The sequence below is a fragment of the Heptranchias perlo genome, unplaced genomic scaffold (genome assembly GCF_035084215.1).
Source record: "Heptranchias perlo isolate sHepPer1 unplaced genomic scaffold, sHepPer1.hap1 HAP1_SCAFFOLD_55, whole genome shotgun sequence".
NCBI lineage: Eukaryota > Metazoa > Chordata > Chondrichthyes > Hexanchiformes > Hexanchidae > Heptranchias > Heptranchias perlo.
Genome location: NW_027139570.1, coordinates 2,878,971 through 2,902,080, shown reverse-complemented (window position 1 = coordinate 2,902,080; position 23,110 = coordinate 2,878,971). Strand labels below are relative to the sequence as shown.

Sequence of the window (23,110 nt, the reverse complement as noted above, 5' to 3'; positions counted from 1 at the left end):
ACTGTGGGGGTTCAGGCAATTTTCTGATAACAAAGCACTCAATCTATCTCTGAACGAATCTTGAACGAATACGTGTGTTTGACCCGGCACAGGCACGATGGGCCGAATGATCTCCTCTTGTGGACTAACATAATAAGATGATACCAAGTGATATCAGATGGAAAAGCAACACATTCCAAATAAGAGCAGAGAGAGGAAACTAGTCTAACAGCATTACAGCACGGTGAGATATTGTATTTGAGAAGGATGAGGAGGGTTAGTTTATCAAGGTGGTATTCACTTAGGGTATCAATTGTGACTTTGGTAAGGACCATTTCATGCTGCGACAGTCTCTGGTACTGTGTGTGAGTGTGGGATTCATTCTGCATCTGTCAGTCTCTGGTACTGTGTGTGAGTGTGGGATTCATTCTGTATCTGTCAGTCTCTGGTACTGTGTGTGAGTGTGGGATTCATTCTGTATCTGTCAGTCTCTGGTACTGTGTGTGAGTGTGGGATTCATTCTGCATCTGTCAGTCTCTGGTACTGTGTGTGAGTGTGAGATTCATTCTGTATCTGTCAGTCTCTGGTACTGTGTGTGAGTGTGGGATTCATTCTGTATCTGTCAGTCTCTGGTACTGTGTGTGAGTGTAGGATTCATTTTGTGTCTGTCAGTCTCTGGTACTGTGTGTGAGTGTGGGATTCATTCTGTATCTGTCAGTCTCTGGTACTGTGTGTGAGTGTGGGATTCATCTGTATCTGTCACTCTCTGATATGTGTGTGAGTTTGGAATTGATTCTGTATCTTGTCAGCAGTGTGTGTGAGAGTTTGTGATTAATTCTTTATATAAAACTGTGTGTTAGTGTGGGAATCTTTCGGTATCTGTCAGTCTCTGGTACTCCCTGTGACTGTGGGACTCATTCTGTATATACAGTCTCCAGTACTGTATGTGGGAGTTGAATTCATCCTAGATATGCAGTTACTCATACTGCATGTGATTGTGGGATTAATTCTGTATATACAGTCTCCAGTACTGTATGTGGGAGTTGAATTCATCCTAAATATGCAGTTACTCATAATGCATGTTAGTGTGGGATTCATACTGTACCTGTCAGTCCCTGGCACTGTGTGTGAGTGTGGGATTAACTGTGTGTCTGTCAGTCTCTTGTACTGTATGTGAGTTTGGGATTCCTTCTGCATCTGTGAGAGTTGGAGTCATTCTGTGTCTCTGTGTCTCTGGTACTGTCTCTGAATGTGAGATTCATTCTGTATCTGTACGTAATTATTCTGTACAGATTACATTATGGCGTTCAATATTGTAGCTTTAATATCTCGATGTTTAAATAGTTTTACTCATTGTTTAATTGGTAAATATGGACATACTTTAGGATATGATGCTGGAGGTTTTAATCCGATAATTTGTGTGCTTTTTGGAGTACTATTAAATCTGTATCTCTGTGAGTACTGTTGTGGATATTAATGTATCTTTCAAACTGATAAGGTGACATTTTTGAATTGGTATGTAATGTGTAGATCAGTCTGTAGAAATAGAATTGACACCGTATCTTTCAATCTAATATTGTATGAGATTTTTGGACTGGTATGTAATGTGTATCTCAGTCTGCACTAATAGAATTGACAATCTATCTATAAATCTCATTCTACGATTACATTCTGAACAAGTATCTAATTTGTTTCTCAGGTTTACTATCTTTCAATATTTCTCAATCTGATAATCTACGTGAGTTTTGGACTTGTGTGCAATTTGTATCATATGATACACTTTTCGAATGGATATTGCATGTATTAAAGTCATATGTGAGAGTTCTGGGCTAGTATTCAATTTGAATCTCGGGGTACATTATTGGGATTCATTCTGTACCTTTGAATCGGGTACCATGTGTGATTTCTATCTGGTATTTAATTCGTAGCTAATTTTGCTCTATTGTGAGATTGACACAGTGCCTTTCACTCTGAGAGTGTGATTTTGGACTGGGATTTTGGTATCTACCTGTCAGCGGGACTGAGTTAGGGGGAATGGAACAGTGCCAGCCTCACCTACTCTGCTTGACTGTTGGATTGAAAATGTGTCTCTGGAAATTGTGATCAGTGTGGGACTGACTACTTCTGCTGTCTGAGACTGTGGAACTGATGACCTGTCTGTGTCTCTGTGCTCTGTGAGTGATAATATACCTACTGTGTGTGAGAAGGAGCTGGCTGCATTGTTCCTTCTGCCTCGGATGGAGGAAGCATCACATTTATTCTGGATCGTTCCAGGGTTTGCCTGGAGAAAGAAAACTATCTCTTGTTACTCAGGAACACGTGACGTAGAAAATACAGAAGTGATCAGTTTAATATCTCTGTTAATGCTCATTTTGAATATCCACAAATGAAATCCAGTGATACAAACAGTGTCAGTGTCTGACTCCACTGCAGTACTGCAGCACTCAGCTTCTGCATACCAGGTGTGTTGGGCTGTTTTACAACAATTTAATGACATCCAGACACGGCCCAACCCCTGCACCGATCCATGAATGGGACGACCCGATGGGGCAGGGACCTTTGTACAGGTCAGGTTTCTAATCCCCTCTCCCATGGGACTAACCGTTCAACCGAAACCAAACAGCCGCTGTTTAAAATGTGTCCTTCACACTTCTCAGCTGAAGCCTGCAATAGATGCTCTTTGTATAACTCCCCACATCCTTACTGTCCGGCTCTGTTTCCACTCTTCACTATCCAATCACAATAAATAGGGTGAGGCTGGAACTAAACCAGGGCCATTCATTACTGGTTTGGGGAGAGAAAGCAGCAATGATTTTAATAGCAGGTTCTTCCCATTCTCTCTCCCTTCCCCTGTACACACCCTGTACACACACAGCCCGAGAATGACCTCTCCCTTCCCCCCTCTCAATCCATGTTCAGGGACCAGTTCCTGATCCATTCCGCCTCTTACAAACAGCCCCAGGACTCCCCCTGAACTTCCCCCGAACTCAATGCCGATCTCTGAGCCCACCCGCGGACACGGTCCCGAAGCGATGAGCTGCTGTAACGAGGCTGCTCTTTGCTCCCTTCCCCCGGGGGGCCGTGATCTCTCCATTCCCGCCTGTTTTAAACCATCTTCTTCCGCTCACTGAGGGAATGGCGCCCACAATTCCCAATCCAAAAATCGATGGAAACTTTCCCCAATTGGAATTTTTCCGAGTCTGAGCAAAGGAAGTGGGGCTGGGGGAAATGTCAGAGGGAATGGGGTCCACAGGCAGTGCAGGAACAGGAACCCGAATGGGAAACAGATGGGATTCCACCAGTGCCTAACGCTGGAATCCAGACTGACTTTACAATCTCCAACTATTAAACTAGATGTTTCCATCCCTGATGTTTCGCTCGGGGTCTTTTGATGGTAAAGAACCTTTCAGAGATAAAGTGAGCGGCTGTGAAATCGGCCAATGGATTCTCTTCATTAATGGCCCCTATAATGTGTGACTGAGAGAGGATTTCTCAAACCAATCCTGGAGAAACATGGGAGGAAAGTGGGAGTCGGTGTATTTGCTGGGACCGTGTAGGGTTAATATCAGGCAGCAACAGTCGCAGATTAATTTAACCGGAGTGAAACTGTAGTCACTGAGAGTAATATCGAACAGCCCTGAGCTGTAAAACTGCAGATAGTACAACAGGCATTAGAGGGTTAAATGTGGCCCATTGTTTCTGTCCCTCTCTGTACTGTCCCTGAGTGTGGGATTAATAGTGTTTCTGACCCTTGTACAATATCAGTGAGAGATGAGATTGCATCTTCTGTCTCTCCAACGCGATCTTTCTGGATAAAATCGCACTTTCCCGGTCAGTCTGGAACTAATACTGTTAACGTCTGTTTGTCACTGTGTCTCACCGCTCTCTCTGTCTCTCTCACCGTGTCTGCCTCCCTCTCTCTCTCTGGTGCTGTATATGAAGGTGGATACTGCTATTGAGCGTGATTTGGACACAGATAGGGAGTGTAAGACTGATACTCTCTCTCTCTCTCTCTATTGCTGGACATGAAAGTGGGATACTGTCTGATATAAAATTGAAAGAATGAGATGTCCGGGCCGGGCCTCACTGTAACTGGGGATGTGTTCGGCTCCAGTCCCGGTTCATGGTCATAATCTTTTCACAGATTCAGGGCGAGAGTCTCTGTGAGACGGTAACACTGGCGGAGAAACTCCGCATCATAACTCAAACCCCAACACATGAGATTCTCCAAATAAGCTGGAATAAGATCTATGTAAAACGCTGAACCCGTCTGTGAGGGGATGTGTGGGGAGATAGAACAGGGAAACAGACTGAAATGGAGGAGCCGAGTTGACTTGTTATTGAATGGACTGTATTTAGGCAGGAATATTAACGATTTCTCATTGTAACGGGGCTTATTTGAAAGCTTCGGGTTTTGGGAATCCTTGAATATGAAGCCCGGGTCTGTCAGGGTTTGTGCGGAGCGCTGAGGTTCGGTTCTATTATCGATAAACGGTTTGAAACTGTCGAATGGAGAGAACTGGAGGTGGAGCTGGAAGATCAGAGGCCGCTCTCCGCTCTGTCACTCTGACTGTCTCCTCCCCTCCCGATTTCTCTGTTTAATCCCCCATATGGAACCAAAGCGGGTCGGTGGAATCTAAACACGGTTTACTCGTTAACAGGACGAAAGGCGAGTAATGTTCCTGATCTCCTGGGCACCAGGCAATTCACTGTTATTTGTTTCTGTACAGAGTTACATTTCAGTGATTCCCCAGTGAGTTTGATGCGTTATGTAAATAATCCAACAAAATAGAACAGAAATGGAGCGAAGCGCTGAATTCCACAGATGTAGAAAGGTTAATCGAGCAGTTCTGGTGATTCTTTACGAGCCCAGCATGGCAAGTAGTTTAAATAAATACAAGAAATCTGGTGATGTGTGGGCTGGGATCTATAAGTCACCGTTTAAAGTACCGGACTGTGGTCACTGCCCCGACTCCAGTCCCATGAATTCCTCATCTCGTCCACAACGAAACAAAAGCAGCTCAAAGCCACACTGGTAGCATGATATTCGCGTTTCCCTTCAGACAGTCACCAGTCCTTTCACAGATACAGAGGGTGGCTCTGAAAAGAGCCTTTACATCGAGTTACATTGAACCTACAGCACAGAAACAGGCCATTCTGCCCAACTAATCTATGCCAGCGTTTATGCTGCTGATGAGCCTCCTCCTTCCTTACTTCATCTAACCCTATCGGCATATCCTTCTATTCCTTTCTCCCTCATGTGCTGATCTATCTTCCCCTTAAATGTCCCTATGTTATTTGCCTCAGATACAACCTCGTAGTTGCAAGTTCCACATTCTAACTACTCTCTGGGTAAAGCAATTTCTCCTGAATTCCCTATTTGATTTATTAGTGAATATTTTATATTTATTACCTGAAGTTTTGGACTCCCCACAAATGTAAACATTTTCTCTACATCTATCCGAACAAACCCTATCATTATCTTAAAAACCTCGATCAGATCAACCCTCAGCCTTCTCTTTTCTTGTGAAACGAGACCCAGTCTGTTCAGCCTTTCCTGATAAGAATATCCTCTCATTTCTGGTATCATCCTTGTGAATCTTGTTTGCACCTTCTCCAATGCCCCTATGTCTATAATATGGAGACGAGACCTGTTCGCAGTATTCCAAGTCTGGTCTAAACAAGGTTATATACAAGTTTAACATGACTTCTTTGCTTTTCAACTCTATCCCTCTGGAAATGAATCCTAGTGTTTGATTTGTCTTTTTATGACCTGATTAACCTGGGTCGCTACTTTTAGTAATTTGTGTATCTGGACCACTAGATCCCTTTGCTCCTCTATCCCGTTTAGACTCTTATTATCCAAGCAGTGTGTGACCTCCTGATTCTTCATTCTGTAAGTTTATTAATTCCCTCTTGCATTTTGATGCATTCTTCCTTTGTATTAACTAAATCCCCCAATTTGGTGTCGTCCCCAAATTTTGGAATTGTACTTCCGATTCCCGAATCCAAATCGTGAATGTAAATTGTGAAGAACAGTGGTCCCAGCAACTGGAACTCCACTTCCCACCTTTTGCCAGTCTGAGTAGCGACCCTTAACCTCTATTCTCGGCTTTCAGTTTTGTCACCAACTTACTATCCATTCAGCCACCTGACTCTGACTCCACGTGCTCTGAACTTAGCCATGAGTCGACAATGTGGTACATTATAGAAGGCCTTCGGAAAATCCAAATATATCACCTCTACTGCATTAAACTTGTCTGCACTTTCTGTTCCTTCTTCAAAGATTTCAATCAGGTTGGTCCTGTCCTTTGGGATATCAGATTAAGCCTTGGCCGGGTTACTTGCTCTTGGAGCTCACAATGCTGGTTTTCTTCGGCAGCAGCACGGCCTGGATATCAGACAACACCCTGAGCGATGGTCACCAGTCCCAGCAGCTTGTTGAGCTCCTCGTCGTTGCGGATGGCCAGCTGCAGGTGTTTGGGGATGATGCTGGTCTTCTTGATTGTCCCTGGCCGCGTTGCCGGTCACCTCGAGGATTTCAGCCGTCAGATACTCGATGCACAGCATCCAGATAGACCGGGGCTCCGGCACCCACACGTTCAGCATAGTTCCCCTTTCGCAGGAGCCTGTGAACACGGGTAACAGGGAACTGCAGTCCGGCCCGGGATGTGCGAGACTTGGCCTTGGACCGAGCTTTACCGCCGGTTTTTCCTCTTCCAGACATTTCCACAATCTCACAAACACTTTCACAAAGAATGAAGAAATCCTCCCGCACTCGCCCTTCTTATACCTTCTGGGGGAGTACAGTGGGGGCACTTGTGATGGGTCTCTCTCAGAGTGTTTACACTGCCCGCTCACCCTCACTGATATTCTATCTTTGAACTGCTGTAATATTGTCCTTTAGTAATATTGCTGCTCCTCCTCCTTTCCCTATTTCCCTGTCCTTTCTAAAGATCTTATAGACTTGAATATTAAGCTGCCATTCCTGCCCAGTTGGTAGTCAGGTCTCTGTAATGATTTCATGGAATTATTTAACTTTACTCAAAGGCTGATGTGAGCTGTGGTAAAATGTATTTCCAGCTGGTCAAGTATTGCAGGTATCGACTGTCTCTTCAGTCCGATATCAGGTGAAGAATTACTGGCTGGTGTGGAATTTCCATTGATTGGGGGTTGGTGAAATCTACTGGGCGGAAACAGGAACTGCAACAGAGCGAGAAAGGATCCGTCAGAAACCAGTGAAAATGAAGAACAAAATCCAACAGCCTGCAGTGTCTGGTCAGGATCGGATGTTTGGGAACTATTTTATTGTTGGTTATTTTTAGCGATGGTGGTGTAGTGGTGAGCATAGCTGCCTTCCAAGCAGTTGACCCGGGTTCGATTCCCGGCTATCGCAGTTAAGTGTTCTTGTTCGTTTATTTCGATCACAAACTCTTAAGTTTGCAATCGAATTTGATGCAGTTCAGTTGGATTTTGTTTCCAAAACATAATCGGCTGCTGGAAATACTGAGTTACCAAGAGTCGAATGAGAGTGAGGAAGGGACATGATATGTTAGCCTTTATTGTGAGGGTGTTGGAATATAAGAGTAAGGAGGTCTTGCTGCAACTGTAGTATGAGGAAATATTGTCTAAAATTGGCCAATATTCGGTGGAGTTTGGAAGAATGAGAGTTGATCGCTTTGAAATGTATAAAATTCTTCGACGGCTTGACAGGGCAGATGCTGAGAGTCTGATTCCCCTGGCTGGAGAGTCAAGAACTAGAGCTCATAGTCTCAAGATAAGGGGTCGGCCATTTAGGACCGACATGAGGAAACATTTCTTCTCTCAGATGATTGTGAATCTTTCGAATTCTCTGCACCCCAGAGGGCTGTGGATGCTCAGTCGTTGAGTTATATTGAAAGCTGAGATCGATAGATTTTTGGACTCTTGGGGAATCAAGGGAAATGGGGATCGGGCGGGAAAGTGGAGATGAGATCGAAGATCAGCCATGATCTTATTGAATGGCGGAGCAGGCTCGATGGGACATATGGCCTATTCTGCTGCTATTTCTTATGTTCTTATTAAAGAGCTTTATTTCCAAGTGTGCTGACGACAATAATTTAGGTAGCACAGTAAACATTGTAGATGGGAGCAGACATTTGCAAAGGGACATTGATAGATTAAGTGAGTGGGTGAAACTGTGGCAGATGGAGTTCAACGTGGGGAAGTATGAGGTTATCCCTTTGGACCATAAAACGATAGATCAGTGTATTTTCTAAATGGCAAGAAGCTAGGAACTGTGGGGGAGGAGATAGATTTAGGGGTCCAATACAGAAATCACTAAAAGTGATCACTAATTCACTGAAACAATGTTAAAATGGAGATTAAATTTTGATCTTTATCTCAAGGGAATTGGAAAAAAAGCAGTGGAAGTTATGTCACCGTTATACAGAGCTCTGGTTAGGCATCATTTAGAGTTCCGTGCTCAGTTCTGGGCACCGCACTCTCTCTAATGGCTTGGAATGAGAAGGGGTTTTTCATTAAAGGAAGCTCACTGAAATACAGGGTTTTTGAAGAGTTATGATCAGAAATGGGAGCGGAGCTCATTTCCTGCTTCACACTGTTACAACACATTGAGGAGAACAGCATCAATGAAGATAAAGGGAATGAAATGAAATGTGTCACACAGTTACATCTCGCTGCTCTGTCTGACCATTTTAGTCGCTACTTCCCTGCAGAGGGATTTGAAAATTTGAAGGAAAAGCGTTGGGTGAAAGATCCTTTTGCTTTGGGAAATCCTGAATCAATAATGAGGCTAAACTTGATGCCTGAGCAAGAAAACGAGCCGGTGCGACTCATCTGTGAACACATTGAAAACACGCCACAAGTCATTCAGATTGTCATCTTTTTGGATCAGTGCTTTCAAAGAATATCCTCTGTTATGATTCGTGTTCTGTTGTTGCTGCCGTTCACAACAACCTACCTGTGCGAAATGGGATTTTCGACTTTGACATGGTTAAAAACAAGAGAAAGAAACTCAACAGCGCACCTGATATGCGTGAAGCACTTTCATCCTGTGATCCAGATTGGAACGAGATCATGACCAACTGACAGACCCACCCCTCACATTAAGTAAGTGAAACTCAACCTGATCTTCTTTTACTGTATTTATACTGTATTTAAAATGTTTTTCAAGCAACGTCGATGTCTAATTTTAATTATTACTTGAAGTGAATTGAAGAGCGAGCATGGACTGACCTTTATTGGGATTTGATGAAAACTCCAGTCTGAAGTTATTATTGTTTGGGGTTCCTGGGGGAAGTGTTTTTCTTCCATTGTGTCACGAGAAAAATAGTTTGAGAAACTCTGTTCTACATTTTACGGTCAGTGTCTGTTCATCAAACCCGCTCTGAGTTCCTCAGTCTGTTTTTCCAGAAACGGTCTGTGGGCGACGCGGGCAATAGAACATTGACCCACAACCTGCGACTAATGGCGGCCGGAGAGCCCACAATCCAACGCGCCCCAGAAACCCCTCTATCTCTCCAAGGCGCTGATTTATCCGGCCGGCTGCCCTTGCCGCGCCTGCGCGCTGCGCCCCTTCGAATGGAGATAGACCGTATTCTATCGCGCGCGGCATTCTGGGTAAGGTCATCCGCCATTGTAAACCCATCTCGCTGATAATTCTGTGATGGGGTTTAGAAGGACGAGGTTCATCCAATCAAAAGCAAAATAATGCGGATGCTGGAAATGTGAAATATAAAGAGAAAATGCTGGAAATCCTCAGCAAGTGGAGAAAATCATCCTCAGGTTTCTGGTTGGAACTAGCAAACGTGCTTTTGGACGAAGCAGAAATTAGCTCAAGGCCGTTCTCCTAACTTTACAGACAGCCTACAGCTTAACATGTTGGTGCTGAGGCACAGGAAACCTCTTTTCCTTTCTCAAAGCTAAAAGCTTTCTGTGTCTGCCCGAACACTGCTGTTTTGCTCGAGCACTTGCCTCTGCTCACCAGCAGAGAGTGCCTTTGAGTACCAACACGTCAAACCGCTTTCAGGACAAAAAGTCTTCCATCAGTCAACCAGACAGACAGGGCTCTCGCTGCTCCCTCAAGCTGGAGGCGGCTGTTCCTTCCCGGTGACCTCGTCTGCCTTCCGCAGGCTCGGGCTCTTCTCAGCATCATTCACGATTACTGTGGCTTCCCGTTCTGTTGTTGCTCACTTGCTGATGTACGATATCGCCGATTGGAGCAAAGTATTGATTGTATTCAGGGAGGGGCTAACCCAAGGCAAGATTTCTCTGCTGGCCATGGAGCTGCTTGGAGGCGAGTGCAAAGCAGCTACTGTGAAGGGCAGGTACCGAGGAAATCTCCGTCAGGCCCACGTGACTGCACGAGTCGGGGTGTTCAAAACGGTGAACAATCACGAAACAAGGATCTTTGCTGCTTCCCTCCGATCGCTCAGCTGGTAGAATAGAGGATTATCGTGGAAAATAAAGCAGAGTCACCCTTTGGTTGCTGGTTTATTTCCGGCTCCAAGTAGCGAATGTGATTTTGGAATAAGAAGCAGTTAGATCAAGGCCGCTCACTGCGGCTTCCCGTTCAGCTGTTGCTCACTTGCTGATGCTCGATACCACCGATTGGAGCAAAGTATTGAATATATTCAGGGAGGGTGGCAATTCGTGGCGCTCCTTAGAGGCGAGTGTGAGGCGACCTTTGTGAAGGGCAATTCCGCCACCGCAGTTGGGGAATTAGCGCCAATAGCAGATAGTTTGCTTAACATGTGAGAAATAGCGGGATCGATATCCAATTCTCCACTCACTTTTTTACCTTGGGGAATTGTCCCAAAACAAAAATCGTGTCAGTTTTCAGCAAATCCATAACCCACGTCAATCCGAAGCTTCGCTAAAGAGAGGTCAAGGAGCAGCAAATCATTTGGTGTGCTGCAGTAAGCAAAAGTTTTTGATTTTGGTGTTTAGCAAAGATGGAAAGATGAAGTGAGACATCGAAAAAAGCTTCACAGGTCCTGATATCTTTTCTGTGGATTGAACTCAGGATTTACAAAGTTAATAAAACTAATGCATTCCTTGCTGTGTTAAGAGCGTACGAACGATGGAGACTGCCAGGCAGCAGTCACAGTTAGGACAGTTTGCAAGCTATCTAAAGTCATAAAGTAATGGATAGTTTGCAAAAACAATCCAGTCAGGGAGGAGTTGGCCAGACAATCTTCTGATTTATCATTAGACACGATATCCACTGCTCCACTGGTCTCGGGTGTGCAGAGAAAGTAGCAGCTCACACTGCCACAGCGCTGCGGTCTGAGCAGGAAATGAGTCAGTCTCGGTCATGCACACGTGACTCCACGAGTCCGGGTGTGTCAAAAGGCGCACAGTGAATATTGACCAAAGAGAGCAATCCTGGCTGCTTCCCTTCGATCGTTCAGCTGGTACAGCGGAGGACTGCAATACAATTAACAGATAAAAGTCATCCTTAGGTTTCTCGTTGGAACTAGCGAACTGGAGTAAGCAGAAATTAGCTCAAGGCCGTTTTCTTTACTTTACAGACAGCCAAAAGCTTAACATGTTGGCGCTGAGGCACAGGAGACCTCCTTTCCTTTCTGAAACCAAAAGCTTTTTGTGTCTGCCTGAAAACGACAGTTTTGCTCGAGCACTTGCCTCTGCTCACAAGCAGGGACTGCCTTTGAATAACAACACGTCAAACCGCACTCACTTTCAGGCAAATTAGCCTTCCATCAGTCAGTCAGACCGACAGACAGACAGAGCTCTCGCTGTTTCCTCAAGCTGCGGCTGCTGTTCTTTTCCGATGACCTCGTCTGCGTTCCGGAGGCTCGGGCTCTTCTCGGCATCATTCACGACAACTGTGCCTTCCCGTTCTGCGGTTGCTCACTTGATACCGCGGATTGGAGCAAAGTATTGAAAAAATTCAGGGAGGTGGCAATTCGTGGCGCTGCTTGGAGGCGAGTGTCAAGCGACTATTGTGAAGGGCAATTTGATTCGCCAGGCAGGGGAATTAGCTCAAATGGTAGAGCGCTCGCTTAGCATGCGAGAAGTAGCGGGATCGATGCCCGCATTCTCCACTCACTTTTTTGCCTTGGGGAATTGTCCCGAAACAAAAATGGTGTCAGTTTTCAGCAAATCCAGAACCCACGTCAATCCGAAGCTTCGCGAAAGAGAGATCAAAGAGCAGCAAATCATTTGGTGTGCTGCAGTAAGCAAAAGCTTTTGATTTTGGTGTTTAGCAAAGATGGAAAGATGAAGTGAGATTTGGAAAAAAGCTTCACAGGTCCTGACATCTTTTCTGTGGATTGAACTCAGGATTGACAAAGTTAATAAAACTAATGGATTCCCTGCTGTGTGAAGAGCGCACGAACGGTGGAGACTGCTCGGCAGCACTGCCAATTAGGTTAGTTTGCAAGCTATCTATAGTCATAAAGTAATGGACAGTTGGCAAAAACAATCCAGTCAGGTAGGAGTTGTCCAGACAATCTTCTGATTTGTCATTAGACACGATATCCACTGCTCCACTGGTCTCGGGTGTGCAGAGAAAGTAGCAGCTCACACTCCCACAGCGCTGCGGCATGAGCAGGAAATGAGTCAGTCTCGGTCATGCACACGTGACTCCACGAGTCCGGGAGTGTCAAAAGGCGCACAGTGAATATTGACCAAAGAGAGCAATCTTGGCTGCTTCCCTTCGATCGTTCAGGTGGTACAGCGGAGGACTGCAATACAATTAACAGAGAAAAGTCATTCTTAGGTTTCTGGTTGGAACTAGCGAACGTGCTTTTGGAGTAAGCAGAAATTAGCTCAAGGCCGTTTTCTTTACTTTACAGACAACCAAAAGCTTAACATGTTGGCGCTGAGGCACAGGAGACCTCCTTTCCTTTCTTAAACCTGAAAGATTTTTGAGTCTGCCCGAAAACGGCTGTTTTGCTCGAGCACTTGCCTCTGCTCACCAGCAGGGCGTACCTTTGAATAACAACACGTCAAACCGCACTCACTTTCAGGCAAATAAGCCTTCCATCAGTCAGTCAGACCGACAGACATATCTCTCGCTGTTTCCTCAAGCTCGGGCTGCTGTTCTTTTCCGATGACCTCGTCTGCGTTCCGCAGGCTCGGGCTCTTCTCGGCATCATTCACGATTACTGTGCCTTCCCGTTCAGCGGTTGCTCACTTGCGAATCCTCGATACCGCGGATTGGAGCAAAGTATTGAGAAAATTCAGGGAGGTGGCAATTCGTGGCGCTGTTCGGAGGCGAGTGTGAAGCGACTATTGTGAAGGGCAATTAGTCTCGTTACGCAGAGGAATTAGCTGAAATGGTAGAGCGCTCGCTTAGCATGCGAGAAGTAGCGGGATCGATGCCCGCATTCTCCACTCACTTTTTTACCTTGGGGAATTGTCCCGAAACAAAAATGGTGTCAGTTTTCAGCAAATCCAGAACCCACGTCAATCCTCAGCTTCGATGAAGAGAGATCAAGGGGCAGTAAATCTTTTGGTGTGCTGCAGTCAGCAAAAGTTTTTGATTTTGGTGTTTCGCAAAGATGGAAAGATAAAGTGAGACATGGAAAAAAACTTCACGGGTCCTGGTATCTTTTCTTTGGATTGAACTCAGGATTTACAAAGTGAATAAAACTAATGCATTTCCTGCTCTGTTAAGAGTGCACGAACGGTGGAGACTTCCAGGCAGCACTACCAATTAGGGCAATTTGCAAGCTATTAAAAGTCATAAAGTAATGGACAGTTTGGAAAAACAATCCAGTCAGGTTGGAGTTGACCAGACAATCTTCTGATTTGTCATAAGACACGGTGTCCACTGCTGCATTCGCCTCTCGGGAGTGCAGAGAAAGTAACAGCTCACACTCCCACAACGATGCGCTATGAGTTGGAACCGAGTCAGTCTCGGTCATGCACATGTGACTCCACGAGTCCGGGAGTGTCAAAAGGCGCACAATGAACATTTACCAAAGAGAGCAATCTTTGCTGCTTCCCTTTGATCGATCAGCTGGTACAGCGGAGGACTGTAATACAATTAACAGATAAAAGTCATCCTTAAGATTCTGGTTGGAACCAGCGAACGTGCATTTGGAGTAAGCAGAAATTAGCTCAAAACCGTTTTCTTTACTTTACAGACAGCCTACAGCTTAACATGTTGGCGCTGAGGCACAGGAGACCTCCGTTCCTTTCTTCAACCTGAAAGCTTTGTGCATCTGCCCGAAAACGTCTGTTTTGCTCGAGCACTTGCCTCTGCTCACCAGCAGGGCAAGTGCACCTTTGAGTAACAACACGTCAAACCGCACTGACTTTATTCCGAACAGAAGACAAACACACGTCTTCGTTCAAAAACCACCCTGCAGGTGGACACATAGTGAGATAAACACAGGGCAGAGATGCAGACAGTATCCGGAAACATCGGGAAGTAGACAAGAGAAATAGATTGAGCGCTTTGTTATCAGAAAAATGTCTGAACCTCCACGGTCAATGAAAGGGCTTTTGTTGGTCGGTTTCCCATTGAACCGGATAATTCGGGAGAATTTGGTAGATGTTTGGTTTGGTTCCCTTGACCCCACCAGCGGAAAAGGTTTTTTCGATCCCACCCGACAACTCGTTTCAAAAGCCACTCTGTCCAAAGCAAATATATCTTTCCAGATTAAAAGGGAATAAAACTTGAAAAGAGCGTCACTGTGGATCAGTTTTCTCTCACTAAAAGTAAACTGTTCAATTAAGTAAAAGATGCACTTTCCAAAGAATCAGGGAACAGCCACTGTCTCCCTTTTTGGCAGGAGAAGAAAATCGATGTGAATGTTTCTGGAGACCAAGTTCCAACATAATGTTCCTGCCCGGAATCGAACTGGGGACTTCTTGCGTCCAAAGCAGACGTAATAACCGCTACACTACGGAAATGGATAATATTTCACTAAACAATGGGCAACTGAATGGTGTCCTCTCTCTGCTCGCAGTTGGAATGTGTTGTTTCAAGTGCAGCAAGAGATGCAGACAGTGGCTGTTCCCCCTTTGCTTTAAACACTCTCAGGGTGGTGGGTTTGAGCCCACGTTGGGCGAGTACCGTTTTAAACTTTTCTGCTGCTTCCACCGGTGAGCCCCAGCTCTGACACTTCCCCCACCCCCCTCTGTCTCACCGCGCACAATGGGGCCGCGCCCGGGCTGAATCTCTCCAATTAGGTTTCCGCCCCTGTCGCAGCATGAAATGGTCCTTATCAAAGTCACAAATGATACCGTATGTGACTCCCACCATGATAAACTATCCCTCCTCATCCTTCTCAAATACAATATCTCACCGTGCTGTTATGCTGTTTCCTCTCTCTGCTCTTATTTGGAATGTGTTGCTTTTCCGTCTGACAACACTTAGTATCATCGTATTATGTTAGTCCACAAGAGGAGATCATTCGGCCCATCGTGCCTGTGCCGGTTCAAACGCACATTTTCGTTCAAAATTCGTTCAGGAATAGATTGAGTGCTTTGTTATCAGAAAATTGCCTGAACCCCGACAGTCTACAGCTTTCCACCTCGATATCAACCACACGGCCTATTTTTGTGTCACCCGCAAATTTCTTCATCATGCCCCCGACGTTTAAGTCCAAATCGTTAATGTGTACCACAAAAAGCAAAGGACCAAGTACCGAGCCCTGCGGCACCCCACTGGAAACAGCCTTCCAGCCACAAAAACACCCGTCGACCATTACACTTTCCTTCCTGCCACCGAGCTAATTTTGGATCCAATAAGCCACATTCCCTTGGATCCCATGGTCCTTTCCTTTTTTGACCAATCTACCATGTGGGAACTTTTCAAAAGCCTTGCTAAAATCCATGCAGACGACATCAATTGCGCTACCCTCATCGATCCTTCTTATCACCTCCTCGAAAAATTCAATCAGGTTCGTCAGACACAACTTCCCCTTAACAAATCCATGCTGACTGTCCTTGATTCGTCCGTGCCTTTCGAAGTGACAGTTCATCCTGTCCCTCAGAATTGATTCCAATAATTTGAAATGGAGTCTTTCGCCTGCTTGCTGCAATTAAAGATAAGGCGGTTATGTGTAATCATGCCCGGCTAGCTCAGTCGGTAGAGCATGAGACTCTTAATCTCAGGGTCGTGGGTTCGAGCCCCACGTTGGGCGAGTATCATTTTAAAGTTTTATGATGCGTTCACTGGCCAACGGTGCGGAATTGATGCAGAATGAAACGTTAAGTTTGTAGTCAGGATGGCCGAGCGGTCTAAGGCGCTGTGTTCAGGTCGCAGTCTCTTCTGGAGGCGTGGGTTCGAATCCCACTTCTGATATTGCTTATTTTTTACTAAGACGTGGAAGTGTATTATTTGTGGATTGGCCTGCAGCTGATTTTTCGACCAAGTTGATTTGCTCCTCCCACAAAAGCAATTGGCTTTGTCATGGATATGTGACTTGAGAAGTTTCCAACGGTGAAATGTTTGACATATTAATGACCTGGACAAAGAAATAGAACAGCAGTGGAAACTTTTAAAACGGTGATCAATAGAGTCCAGGAGAAAGATATCCCACTAAAAAGCAAGAACAAACTTGCCACAAAGGAAACACCAGGGATGAATAAAGAAATAAGGGCAAAATTGAAACTGAAGAAAAAGGCCCACACTGGACAATAAAGGAGAGAGGGGAATGTGAAAAGACTGGGAAAGAAGTCTAAAGAACTATTGGAAAGGCGAAAAGGAATATCAGAAAAGCAAAGTATTCTCGACACATCAACAGCCAAAGAAAATTTAGGATAGGAATTGGGCCACTAAGGGATACACACGACTAACTCACAGGCAATGACAGCGAAATGGCAGATATATTAAATAATCACTTTTCTTCAGTATTTACCAGGGAGACTACTATTGTGGGCATGACAGTCGAAGAAGAGATCAAAAAATATGTAAAGACATTTAAGATCGAAAGGGGGGGGAGATAATTGATAATCTCATCAAACTGAGAGAGGAAATTTCCTGTTAGGAGCCTAACCAGAGTTTCAATCCGCTCACCCACGCTAATTTCCGTATTACTGTTCAGGAGCTCATTTCACAGGGACACGATTACTGCGCACCATTTAGAGAGGCTCAGTGAAAGGCGGAAATTGATCTATTAATAGAATCATAGAATAGGACAGCGCCATTCGAATGACATTCGGCCCATCGTGCCTGTGCCAGCTCTCTGAAAGAGCTGTCCAGTTAGTCCCACTCGCCTGCTGTTTCCCCATAGCCCTGATAATGTTTCAATTCAAGCGTTTATCCAATTCCCTTTTGAAAACTGTGAGTTAAAAAAAACAATATTGAAAGGGGTGCTGGGGCCTCTGCAGCGTCCATGTACAGTGTGTGATGATTGAAGTTATCAAGATGGTTGCTTTACACATGGTATGATGTGCAATCATCCTGAAATATCTTCAATATCCAATACAAATTGAATTGCAAACCTGGCGGACAATCATTGGAAAACAAGTCACGAGTGAACGCAAATCATCTGGGACCCGTTTTCAGCCTCACGGCACTTTAAATAAAGTGAAATAACTTTGCATTGAAAAGATTTGGATCTTGCATCTGTGCCTTTGTCTGTTCCATTTCTTAAAGTTGCTGGTGTCTGATGATGTACACGCCTCTGCTCCCTCTATTGAACAAGAAAGGAGATGTTTGACGTTGACGGGACCTGTTGATTATGAGCTCATCCTTTCCATTGAGTGGGTTCGCGTCTTTTGAACGGCGTCAGCTTTAGCCCAGCGGTGAACTTAGCAGCAAACAAGTTCGACACCGTCTCACCGCGGGCGCTGACTGACATGTTTATTGTTATTTCTTTCAGACCTAAATAAATAGTAACCGTGATTTCAAATTTGCACCAAGTGATTTTTAGGTAGTCGCCTTCAAATGTTTCAAAGGCGACTCCTAATTTATGATAGTCCGGCCATTTCACCAGCCGTGTTGAAAACAAAACATGTCTCTGCTTTTCGCGTCTTTTTTCGAAAGGCAAAAAATATATTTCCCGTGACCTCTGAAGGATGGACAAGTACATTTCAGAAAACTAAAGCAAGTTCACCGAGTTTAAATCGTCTGACCACGTTAAAGGCGATATATATATATATATATATATGCAAGTAATTGCTGTCTGTTTCTATGGTTGTCTTTTTTCTGTGTGTATCCATCTGCAGGTCGATTTTGAATCAATACCAGTATTCGTGTCAGTTTGTTGCATGAAATAAATGAGGGTATCAGGCGCTCCCCTCCCTGCCACTGGGAAGGTACTGAGTCAGGGTTTAGACCAAACATCTGTTTTGTTTTGTGTGAAAAAGCAATTACAACCTTAATTCGGGAATTATCCAGTCTCATGTGAGCGGTGAAAGAAACAGTGACCCCGATGTGATGTGAACACGCAGCCTTTTGACCTGGAGTCTGACCTTTGCGCCACGCACTCTGAAGACAGGGTCCTGGATGTTATTATGCATATGAATGTTTCTCAAACACCGTTTCATTTATTGGTTGAATAGATAGGGCTTATAAAATCTCCGCCAGATCCCACCGGGTGTGAGACAGTATTGGAAGCAGCCTTCACCCCCAATATCACCCTCGCTTCAATCGCCTGCTCCCAGCGGACTGCAACAACAGGGCTGGGAGATATGGACTTTGTTCACATTGAATCAGCTGTGTGAATCATTAAATATTTACTCATTGTTAATGGGAGCAACGTTTCAAAATGTTCTTCGCCGGTTTTGGACCGGAGACTTCTCGCGTGTTATGTGAACATGATAACCACTACACTCCGGAAACCTAACACCTGATACTCCGTGTTCGGGACAGAACCCCCTCAGCCAAACTCATTTCCTTATTACTGTCCAGGAGCTCATTTCACAGGGATACATTTACTGCGCTGTATTTAGGAAGGCTGCAGAGAAGGATCGGTGGCGATGGTCAGGCAGGGAATCCCAGAGCATCGCGCCGACACAAACATTTCACTGTTTTGTTTTCATGTGCCTGATATCCGACAGCAGTGTAAATTATGGCGAATCAGGCATGCTCAGATTACATTGTTCACAGAGTGTTTTCTTGCAGCCAAATCACACATTAGAAAACTTGAAAAGAGTTTCGGAGATCGGAGCCATTTAAAGTGCTCCCAGTTACTGGAAATCAGGAATTAAAACCTGACACCGGCTTGAAGGCTTCCAGAATGAGGCAATGAATCCTAAAGTGGGAAAAAAAGATGCAATTTTCGTCTCTGAGTGGGCTCGAACTACCAAACATTTCGGTTAATAACCGAATGCGCTGACCGATTGCGCCACAGAGACCGTGCGGTTTTTTTTTCTTGCAAGATACACTAAAGCAGCGTGTCACCGAGCCAAAGTTGCATGTTGCAGCCACAGAAATGCAATTGACCACGATCAGTGTTACTTTCCCAGAAATAAAGGATGGGACATTGTTTGTGGAAACATGGAAACGGTCTGGTCTCGCTCACAGCATCGATATCACCGCCAACCAGCTCTCCTGCAACCGGCGCGCCCACCGGTGCTTTGTCTGTTACTCAGTCGCACTGTAGGAGAACCTTCGCTGCACTGACTGCAGCGGTTCAAGGAGGCGGCTCACCACCACCTTCTCAAGGGCAATTAGAGATGGGCAATAAATGCTGGCCTCGCCAGCGACGCCCACATCCCATGAACAAATAAAGAAAAAACATTCTGAGCGTGCCGACGCTGATGTCAGGTTTTGATCGTTGATGTCAGATTTTGATCCCTGATCTGCAGTAACTGGGAGCGCTTTAAATGGCTCCGACCTCTAAATTTCACCCACAACATCAGAGTACCTGTTCCAGGGGGACATGCCGACTCAGCTGCGTCTTGTCCGCCTGTATGGTCAGTCCTTTCTTCGCCTCCAATTCCGTTTCCCAAAGCGTATCAGCAGATTCACAAAGCTGTTTGTCATTTCGGTTCCTTTCGATTTGTCCAGCTCCCGACTGGCAATAATTTGCAAACCTGGTTGCAACCCTCCGCCTTGCATCGTGTCCAGGGATGGGTTATGTGGAGAGACTGGAGAAGCTGGGGTTATTCTCCTTAGAGCAAAAAAAGGTTAAGGGGAGATTTAATAGAGGTGTTAAAATTTATGAGGGGATTTTGATAGAATGGATGTGGAGAAGCTGTTTCCATTGGCAGCAGGGTCGATAACCAGAGGACACAACCTGCATTCATATAGCGCCTTTAACGTCGTATAACGTCACAAGGTGCTTCACAGGAGCGTTATTAAACAAAACTTGACACTAAGCCACAGATGGAGATATTGGGACAGGTGACCAAAAGCTTAGTCGAAGAGATAGGTTTTAAGGTATGTGTTGAAGGAGAGAGAGGCGGAGAGGTTTAAGGATGGAATTCCAGAGCTTAGGGCCTAGGCAGCTGAAGGCACAGCCGCTAATGGTGGAGCGATTAAAATCGGGGATGCGCAAGAGGCCAGAATTGGAGGAGCACAGAGATTTTTTTAATTCGTTCATGGGATGTGGGCGTCGCTGGCGAGGCCAGCATTTATTACCCATCCCTAATTGCCCTTGAGAAGGTGGTGGTGAGCCGCCTTCTTGAACTGCTGCAGTCCGTGTGGTGACGGTTCTCCCACAGTGCTGTTAGGAAGGGAGTTCCAGGGTTTTGACCCAGCGACGATGAAGGAACGGCGATATATTTCCAAGTCGGGATGGTGTGTGATTTGGAGGGGAACGTGCAGGTGGTGTTGTTCCCATGTGCCTGCTGCCCTTTTCCTTCTAGGTGGTTGAGGTCGCGTGTTTGGGAGGTGCTGTCGAAGAAGCCTTATCGAGTTGCTGCAGCTGCAGTGCATCCTGTGGATGGTGCACACTGCAGCCACAGTGCGCCAGTGGTAAAGGGAGTGAATGTTTAGGCTGGTGGATATGGTGCTGATCAAGCGGGCTGCTTTGTCTTGGATGGTGTCGAGCTTCTTGAGTGTTGTTGGAGCTGCACTCATCCAGGCAAGTGGAGAGTATTCCATCACACTCCTGAGTTGTGCCTTGTAGATGGTGGAAAGGCTTTGGGGAGTCAGGAGGTGAGTCATTCGCCGCAGCATACCCAGCCTCTGACCTGCTCTTGTAGCCATATGATCTCGATGGGTTGTCGGGCTGCAGCCGGTTACAGAGATAGCGAGGGGGCGAGGGCCATGGTGGGATTTGAAAGAAAGGATGAGAATTTTAAAATCGAGGCGTTCCCGGACAGGGGTTTGACTGGAGCGTCACACCGTCCCCTCCCGTGTTTACTTCCACAAACGTACATTGGGACAGGGCTTGGGCGGATTTTTCTGTGTCTCACCCGGGGCCGCTGAGTCTCCTGCAGTCCCCCCGATCACCAACTCACCCAGTTTGTAAATTTAAACCGGAACAAGTGCTTCGCAAAGGGCAAGAGATGAAGGCAAGGCTGGAACCTCTGACAAAAATAAATCTCTTGCCCACCAGCGAGGTTGGTGTAGCTGAATCGCTCACTCTTCTTTTAAAGTTTTGACATTCATTGGACGCCACGCGGCACCTACAGACTTGTCACTTGCACTCACAGTGAAGCGGAGGGCCGTTTTCACTCGCACGCCAGCAATTATGATATCAAAAAAAAGGTGGTGGAGAAATTCTCCATTTCAGCGAAAATGGAGCGCTGGGGTCCGCTCATGAGTGCAGCGTAAAAGTTGCAACTCGCACCCACGGTCGTCAGGTGAATGCCTCTCCCGACTGAGCTCGACAAGCCTGAGGAAACTGCTACTTCCTTGTCTGTTGTTGCAGCGAGCCGGCTGTTGGCTCCGCTCCAAGGGTTCAGTGCAAACCATGAAACAGGTTCTCCTGAATTCCATGGTGTGGAAGGCAATCGAGTAACAAGTCGAGCAATGCATTCCGCTCAATCATTGATCATTCCATTCAGATCTTCTGCTTTTCAGCTGCACTTCCCCCCAAACATTGCAATTAATTTTGCTCAGTATTTGTTTCGCTTGTTTAATATTTTGTTCGCCGGCTTTGCCAGATTAACATTTCATGTCAATTATCAATGACAGGGAGCAATGAAGATCACTTGTAAAATTCCCTCGGGCCCATCAATGTGTCAGAATCAAGCACCCGGGTGTTTAAGCACCAACCAACTGAACTAAGACGGTTCACTCACTTGCCCCAACACCTGCTGTGCCTTAACTTGCTCACCGCTACCAGTAGTTTATTTTTTAAATGACGCTTCCCTCCCTGACACCGCAGAATAATAGTGACTTTGACACGCAGCTTTTTGATCTGGTAGTTAGATGCGCTATCGTTGCGCCACGAGGTTAACAAATAACATCCATTGTGTATGTTTATATACTTATTATATACTTAAATATATATGATTGATGCAGTGTTCCCTTGTGGTTGGGAACAGTTCATTGCACAAAAATAATTCAAGTCTGTGAGACATTTAATGTTTTTTTTAATCACCATTAATACGTTCTGTTGCACACTGAAGGAAATGCTAACTTGTTTGCCAAGTGACAATTAAAACGTTTATAAATCTTTGTGCTTTGCATGTTATGAACTTTTATCCCTTCCCGTTTTACATACTGTATTTTAGGAGTCTGCTTAAAAATGTTTAGTGCTTATTATACCAGGAATCTGGTGCAGCCGCTGTTAAATTTAAAAAGGTTTGTAGCCCCTTTCACGCTTGAAGAAACTCGACCCTGGAGGTTGATGGGGAGCAAGTCCCTCCAAAATGCTTCCCTCCGAGGGCAAATCGGGGACTTTCTGCGTGTAACTTTTCGGTCTCAGGTCTGAAGGAAGTGTCTCGGGAAAACATGAACTGCTGACTCTCTTCACGAACATTTCATCGATCGAAACTATACAAGTCACAGGGAAAAAATGTCAAATTCATTAAACTCCCGAATTAGCCCCAAAATCTATCAATCTCAGTTTTGAAATGTTCAATTGACCCCCAGCCTCAACAGACTTTTGTGGGAGAGTGTTCCCGATTCCCACTCCCCTTTGTGTGAAGAAGTGCTTCCTGACATCACCCCTGAACGGCCTAGCTCTAATTTTAAGGTGACACCCCCTTGTTCCGGACTCTCCCGACCAGAGGAAATAATCTCTATCTGCCCTCTCAAATCCTTTAATCATCTTAACACCTCAATTAGATCACCCCTTAATATTAT

The 23,110-nt window shown here is 45.4% G+C and overlaps 4 non-coding genes across 4 annotated transcripts; 3 read left to right on the top strand and 1 right to left on the bottom strand.

Moving 5' to 3' along the window:
- The first annotated feature begins 7,303 nt into the window (after window positions 1-7,303).
- trnag-ucc (transfer RNA glycine (anticodon UCC)) lies at window positions 7,304-7,375 on the top strand. Its single transcript has one exon. It is a non-coding gene; the product is annotated as a tRNA-Gly (tRNA).
- Window positions 7,376-16,030: 8,655 nt separating this feature from the next.
- Window positions 16,031-16,103, top strand: trnak-cuu (transfer RNA lysine (anticodon CUU)). Its single transcript has one exon. It is a non-coding gene; the product is annotated as a tRNA-Lys (tRNA).
- A 78-nt stretch (window positions 16,104-16,181) lies between these two features.
- Window positions 16,182-16,264, top strand: trnal-cag (transfer RNA leucine (anticodon CAG)). Its single transcript has one exon. It is a non-coding gene; the product is annotated as a tRNA-Leu (tRNA).
- A 2,924-nt stretch (window positions 16,265-19,188) lies between these two features.
- Window positions 19,189-19,263, bottom strand: trnan-auu (transfer RNA asparagine (anticodon AUU)). Its single transcript has one exon. It is a non-coding gene; the product is annotated as a tRNA-Asn (tRNA).
- Window positions 19,264-23,110: the final 3,847 nt, after the last annotated feature.